This window comes from Psammomys obesus, unplaced genomic scaffold (assembly GCF_907164565.1).
Source record: "Psammomys obesus unplaced genomic scaffold, mPsaObe1.curated_primary_1811, whole genome shotgun sequence".
Classification (NCBI taxonomy): Eukaryota; Metazoa; Chordata; class Mammalia; order Rodentia; family Muridae; genus Psammomys; species Psammomys obesus.
Genome location: NW_026592787.1, coordinates 1,094 through 7,928, shown reverse-complemented (window position 1 = coordinate 7,928; position 6,835 = coordinate 1,094). Strand labels below are relative to the sequence as shown.

General features: G+C 43.4%; 1 long non-coding RNA gene across 1 annotated transcript in view; it reads left to right on the top strand.

Moving 5' to 3' along the window:
- Positions 1-5,536, top strand: part of LOC129683182 (uncharacterized) — a 9,069-nt gene extending 3,533 nt beyond the window's left edge. The window contains exons 2-3 of the long non-coding RNA XR_008721120.1: positions 4,124-4,174; positions 5,254-5,536. This is a non-coding gene — a long non-coding RNA (uncharacterized LOC129683182). The remainder of the gene's footprint in view (positions 1-4,123; positions 4,175-5,253) is intronic.
- Positions 5,537-6,835: the final 1,299 nt, after the last annotated feature.

Sequence of the window (6,835 nt, the reverse complement as noted above, 5' to 3'; positions counted from 1 at the left end):
CCTCCCTCCCTCCCTCCCTCCCTCCCTCCCTCCCTCCCTCCTTTCCTTCCTTCATGTGGGGGATTTCTAACCATTACCCTGTTGCAGCCTTACTCATCTTTATCCTGCTGTCTCAAGGGCCTTGTACCTAGTAAATACAGAATATTGTCTATACGGTGAGTAGGAACTGGTTCTATTTTTTACCATCTAGAGAAATGGACCTTAGTCACAAGCTCTGCCCTTCTAGGGCCTCTCAGATATACACCCCCTTGTCTGTGTGACCATACCATTCTTACTGCTACACTTGCTCTGTTGTCCCTTTCTGCTTCAGAGTTCCATTCAGTTATGAACAGGGTTGTTGTTTTTTTTTTTAATTTACATATTTAACTAAATCTAAAAGCCAGTAGGCTTTGGGGACAGCTGAACTCCCACCTCCTGATGCACCCTTGTAACTGTTTCCATCTTTTTCAGGCAATAGAATGACTCCATTCTGTTGCAGTTTCTGTCTTCTCTGTTGACATTACTGACTTGCCTTGTCCCTGCTCCTTGCTGCCCATGCTGACAATGACCTGGTATCTGGCCCAATCTTCTCCTGACACCTTTGCCCTTGTTTATTCCCCCTGCCTCTCTCTTTGGGTGCAGAACAAAGATATCTCTTTGCCAGCAGTAAAGGCAGATGAGGAGAGGGCTTCTTAGTGGCCCATGAATGCCAGTGTCTAAGCTGAGACAGCAACTGACTGCAAACCTATGCTGTTGTATAATCTCTATTGGTATAGTCTTTATTTGTGTACATATTTGCTCTTGGGATAATACAGGTATTCTCTGATTATATAATGTACTTAGAAAGTATCAGAAGTCCTGTTTTACTTCTGGCAGATCTGTTACATAGGCATAAGGCCTCATAATTTATTCACCCATTCATTTATTCAACAAATATTTATCCAGCCCCTTCCACGCCCAGGCATCATGCCAGGTATTGGATAGACTGCTTCGAACAAGCACATCAGCGTGGAGCTAATCGGCCAGTGTAGGCAAACAGTGGAGACTTGTTTGAATACATACACAAATGTGCATTGTGGGAAGTGCTGGGAGGAAAAAGGCACAAATGCGGACTAGATAGGCAGGGAAGGGTTCTCTGAGTGAGGGCACGGGAGCTGCTGGCTGACTGGGAAATGTTGGGGTGGAGCTGACCAGCAGAGCAGAGAGACCAGGGTCTAGTTGGAGGGTTTGACTTTTTCTGAATGGAAACACGGGGTGGGGGGAGTGTGAAGCTGAGAGAATGGCATGACGCAGCTGAGAATTTGCATGCTGTGGGGAGATTAGTACGCTGTTGTTCACCAGCAAACAGTGTGGTAGTAGTGGCGGTGCCAGTCCTGAGAACGGAGATTTCTGCTAGCTACAGGTTACGTTTAGCAACATTGCTATGGAAAAGCCCACCATGGTTTTTCTTTACTTAGATTGTTTTACAGAAGTCTCCTTTTGGGGGTGTTTTCACTTTCTAAAAGTAGTTGGAAATCACTTTTTTTTCCCAGTGTATTTCATAATGAAAAATATTAGTGTTTGAGTGATGGTTTGGAACATGATTGAGTGTCATTAATATGACTGCATGTCCAGGGCTGCTCTTTAGTCTGGGTCTTTACCCTCTGTATGTTGCTATGAAAAAGTAGTAAGGTTGGGTACCCTAGGAGGAGATTTGCTTGTCTCAGCTGCATCCTGGAGTCACAGTGTGGTGGAAATGCAGAAGGGGGACAGGTCAAGAGCTGTTGGGGCATGTGCCAGTGAGGAAATGGAGCAGGTGTCCTATAGCTGTTCTTCACGATGCTGGTTCTTACAGGAACTTACCCAGGCTCTTGAGACCTGACCTGCTCTGTAAGACCAGCACTCACTCATTTTGAGGGTGGTATTCGCATGGCGTCTCTTACAGATGCACCACCATTCAACATTGCTAGACCAGGCGCCAAGCTGCCAGCACTGAAGCCTTCGGGAACAGACCTCCTCTGAACCACAGCAGTGTGTTTGAGTTGGTATAGCTGTAGTAGCTGGTGCAGTTGGTGCAGGCTTCAAACTCTTCTGTGTCACTGAGTATCACGGTAGTCATGGGAAGTGGTAAAACTGGTGTCATGTTCAATGTGAGCGCATTCGCTTGAGCTAGTTTGCAGGATTCAGCGAGGCCTACTTTTTGAAGTGTGTATCTTGGTGGTACTGTGAAGCAGGGCTGGACTTGGCTTCAGGAAGAGCTGTAGTCTGTCAGTGACTGCAGACTGCTCACTGCTGAGGCTTGTAAATAGTTTGGCTTCACATAGCTTTGGTTTGGGTTTCCTTTATTGTCACTGTATTGTAATTCTTCAGGTAGTAGTGTATGGTGTTTGGTTTGCTCTGTTTGCTTTTTTTTGGTGAGACATGGTATGATGTGTAGTCCAGGTTAGCCCCAAACTCACTGTCCCCCCGCCTCAGCCTTCTGACTCAGTCACCAGAGTCTGTTCTCTATTTGATATTTTTAAGTTCAAGAATTAATAAGTGAAATTGCTATAAGAGATTTAATTAATGAGGTATTTTATGATCATTCAGGCAGCAGTGTTTTTGATAAGGCTTTTTCATGTAGATGCTATAAGTATGAATATTCTAAATCTATAAGAGAAGAAAAAGAAGTGATAAACCACAGAGCTGAATATATCTTGCTTCTCTGCCGAATACAAACCTAAAACAAATCACTTCATTTCTAGAACGAGAAACCACTTACTTCATTAAAAACGTAAGTACAAGTCAGCTTCTGAAGATTAGAGTAGCAGCTTGCAAAAGCTCTTTATTAATGAGTGTGGATAAAGCAAAGACTTGGTGTCTGAGAGGTTCCAGCATGCTGTGCAGTTCAGATGGTTTCCTGACAGAGTGTCAGGACTTCCAAAATAGTTCTCATAGGAATTGACTCCTTCAGTTTAAATGCATGGTCCCGATCATTACAAAACATACCTACTGAGGTCAAAACAAAACAAAACAAAAACAAAAACAAAAACAAAAACAAAAAAATACCCTTTAGAAAACGTTTAAAATCAAAGCAGTAAAATTTGAGTCATCAACAATGAAACTGCAAGCATTTCACATAGAGGTATAACAATTCACTTAAAACACAATTATCGAAGACTTTGGAGATGGCATGATAGCTTTTGCCCATTTCATGGAGCCGGAAGGAGTGACATCTGAAATATATTAAACTTTACTGCAGTTCTCAAGAAGAATTCAAGAAAAATGGCTTCCAGGAGCCATCCTTACAGGGAGGCCTTATGCACAGGTGATACAGGAGTGGAGGTGGTGGGAAGGGTCTCATCGGTGCTGTCTCCCTGGGGTTTTGTTTTGCCTGGATGATTTGGAAGATAAATGATCTGGAAGATAAATCGTGGAAATCTTGTAATATTTTATGTTGAAAAAAAATCACTTCATATCAAATAGAGTTAAATAGCGTGCTGAAAAACCTGGAGGTGTTTGAGGCTCCATGAGCCTATTGTGGCTTATATAAATTTAGCTCAGATGTCCTGTGAAGGCTTGAAGATTCACTTGTGCAGAGACTGTGAGGAAGCAGTTAGCCAGTTAGAGTTTTTAGTGGTTTGGCCTTAGTGGTGATAATTATGTGATATGTGAATTTTGCTTGTTTTTAGGAATAAGAAATTGTAATGGCTAACATGTACAGACTTAGTCAAGTAATTGATGACAGAACACATGTAAAACCACATAGAGTACCTAGAACCCTGACAGTGCAGCCACTTCTGATGAGAACTGATAGACTAAGATCAGAAAGAAGGAGAGGATAACCTCCCCAATCAGTGAACATGGGGAGGGGCATGCATGCAGAAAGGAGCGGGGAGGGTGGGACCGGGAGGGGAGGAAGAAGGGGCTTATGGTGTGATACAAAATGAATAAAGTGTAATTAATATTTAAAAAAAGCAATGTTCAATTAAAACTACATAGAGTGAGAGTAAGGTACTGGATCAGAATGTATTAGAGACCCAAATGTGCAAAGAAACAAAAGTACGAATTCTGGGAGAAAAATATTAATTTATCCAACAAATTATATGAACATAAACTTTATTGACTACAAATATGAGTAATGCATTAACTTTTAATAGTGTCTTTTTAAATCATTGATTCCTAGGATTTGACCAGTTTTCAGAATACTGTAGAGCGAAGGTAAAAATCTCATCCAGTAAGTAATGTGCATGGCTTGGGTGATGGTAGAAATGGCGGGTTTGAAAGTCTCAGTGTGGTTAGAACAAGACACGGTGTGTTGAATGTGTGTCAGTGAGCAGAAGAGCCTAGGAGCATCGTCTGGCCTCTCAGGGTCCATGTGTGCAGGGACTCACTCGCCTGCTTCCTGCAGGTGACTGAGCAGTGCAGGAGTCTGGCTTCTGCAGTCAAGTCCTAGCTCAGATGCTGAGGCACGTGTGCAGATACTGCAAAGAAGGGATCATGCTACCAGTTTCTAACAACTAACAGATGGAAATTAGTGGGATGACTCGATGAATGGTTGATGCCATGGCCTGCCATGCCTGACTGTAGTTTCCTAGTATTCATACTAGGAAATATGTGGGAATGTTTTTAAATATTTAAAACCAGCTTCACTTACGGTTTTAGGATTTGAAACAGTGCAATTCCTGATCGGCGCTCCTCTGTAAACTTCCCTTAAACTTCGTTCAAGGAGGTTTCGATATGTTGTGTAACATATTTTAAATTAAAACTAGAAGTCTGATTCGTGATTCCTACATTGAGTACGTACAAAGGAGTGATGGAGTGATTTAGAATGCTGGGATTTTCCTAGTTTCAGCAAGTAAAGTGTTTTGCAGAAATATTTTTTTGTGTGGTCTAATACTTGTTTCATATTTTCAAATGCTAACAACTGAGTGTGTCTGTTTTGCTGTGTAGGGTGAATAGAAGAACTCTCTTATATTTGCTTTGCTTGGTAGATGTACCCATCTGTAGGCACTTACTCTGAGGGACTTGTGACAAAGTTGCCTTTGTGGCAGGGGAGCCCTGCAGATGAAATTAAGGTGGGAACGTGGGATTAGCATGGATTACCCAGATGGGCCCAGTGTAATCACAAGGGCCCTTAGCAGCACCAGGGAGGGTTTTTGATGAATGACTTAAGATGAGGGCAGAGGAGTAAGAAGGGCTTTGAGGTAGAGGAAGAGGACCTTAAGTCGAAGAGTGCCTACATCCCCCAGATGTCAGGGACAAACGCTTGAGCCAGCCAGCAAGGAGACCATAGCTTCCTTCCTCCCACTACAGGGACTGCAGTCAACCCAGATGTCTTGGAAACAATCCTTCCTGAAACTTGCTCGTCCTTGATGCCATCCTGGTCGGATTCTGGCGGAGAGCCCGGAGTGCCTGCTGAGGACTAGTGGACAGAGTTTCAAGAAAACGTGCTGTGGTTTTAGCTGCAGAGGTCTTTGATGGTTTCTTACTTACACATACAGCTCTGGGGAAATCCAATTCAAAATGCCTGTATTTGTGGTTAGTTCTTAGTCTTGTGTTAGAGGAAACAGATAATGAGAGAAGATGACAGAGCTGAGGCGAGAAGAACAATTTTGGACTTACACTATTAAAACAGGAAATCTTGACTCAAGCACTTACCATCTTTAATTATCACTGTAATTATCTACATTACATTTATATAATAATTACAATTTTGACTCAATGCATGTGTTAGTTGGAAAAATAATTTAATTTGTATTGCCCTTAAAGCAAAATTCTACTGACTTGTTTTTAACATATCAATGTTAGAGAATTTTTTTTTTTTTACCTAAAATTGTGCTTTTAATCAAACTTACTCAAATTATGACCCAGTTAGTCACTTGCAACCCTCTTTTTGTTGTGGATGGGGGTCTGTTCTTAAAACTTTCTCATTGAGAACATTGAACATTAGAGTATCTTTGTTTAGACTGACTTCATCTAAGTGGCCAGAAGGGCCTGGCAAGTTGACGTAGCTGTGTAAGGTGGGTGTGCTGCCCGGGGCTGGAGAGTGTTGGCCTGGTGTTGCTGTTGGTAGCAGGGAGTAAGTTCCTTAGAGAACCTTAGGGTTCCTTAGGGACCAAGGCTGAGGCTTGCTCCCTCTTGGAAGTATACTCAGACATGGGCTACTGTAATGACAAAGTGAATAAATGCAATTCTTGCTCATAAACGTGGAAGCTGCCAGGCTGATGAGACGGCTCAGTGGGTGAAGTGCTTACTGCACACCAACAAAGACTCGAGTTTAGATCCCCAGTGCCTACAGAAGAGCACCAGCATGTCAGCACATCTGTAACCCTGGCACCGGGGTGCAGAGAAAGGCCAATCCCCAGAATGTGCTGGCGTGGCAGTCTGGTGGGCTCTGGGCGTGGAGAGAGACCTGTCTCAAAAACTAAAATGGAGAGCAGCAGAGGAAGACACCTGATGCCAACTTCTGGCTGTCTGACGCACACGCAACTTGCACACAGCATACACGCATGCACGCGTGCACGTGTGCACACACTCACGCACAATTGAAAAATTTAAAAAGGAAGTTGCCTTGTAGTTGAACTGGCAGCATCAGTGGTGTGTGAGATCCAGTGTTCTGCAGAGATACCTTCTGCAGAAGGTCAGTGATGGAGGCCTGGCTGTAGTAATAGCCAGTCCGTGTGCAGCGGTGCTTACGATAGCATGCTGTAGCGCGTGGAAATGAGTTCAGTGCAGCCAACCATGGGAATGGACAGCAGAGGGGAGCCACGGGCGTTGTCAGCTGGCCTGGAATGACTGCTGTTGGTTTAGACACTGTGCCTTAGAGTGCAGGATTTTGGAGAAAGTATAGCAGCCTCTTTGAAACCCCGTGTGACTATCTGGGGTCTGGTGGTAT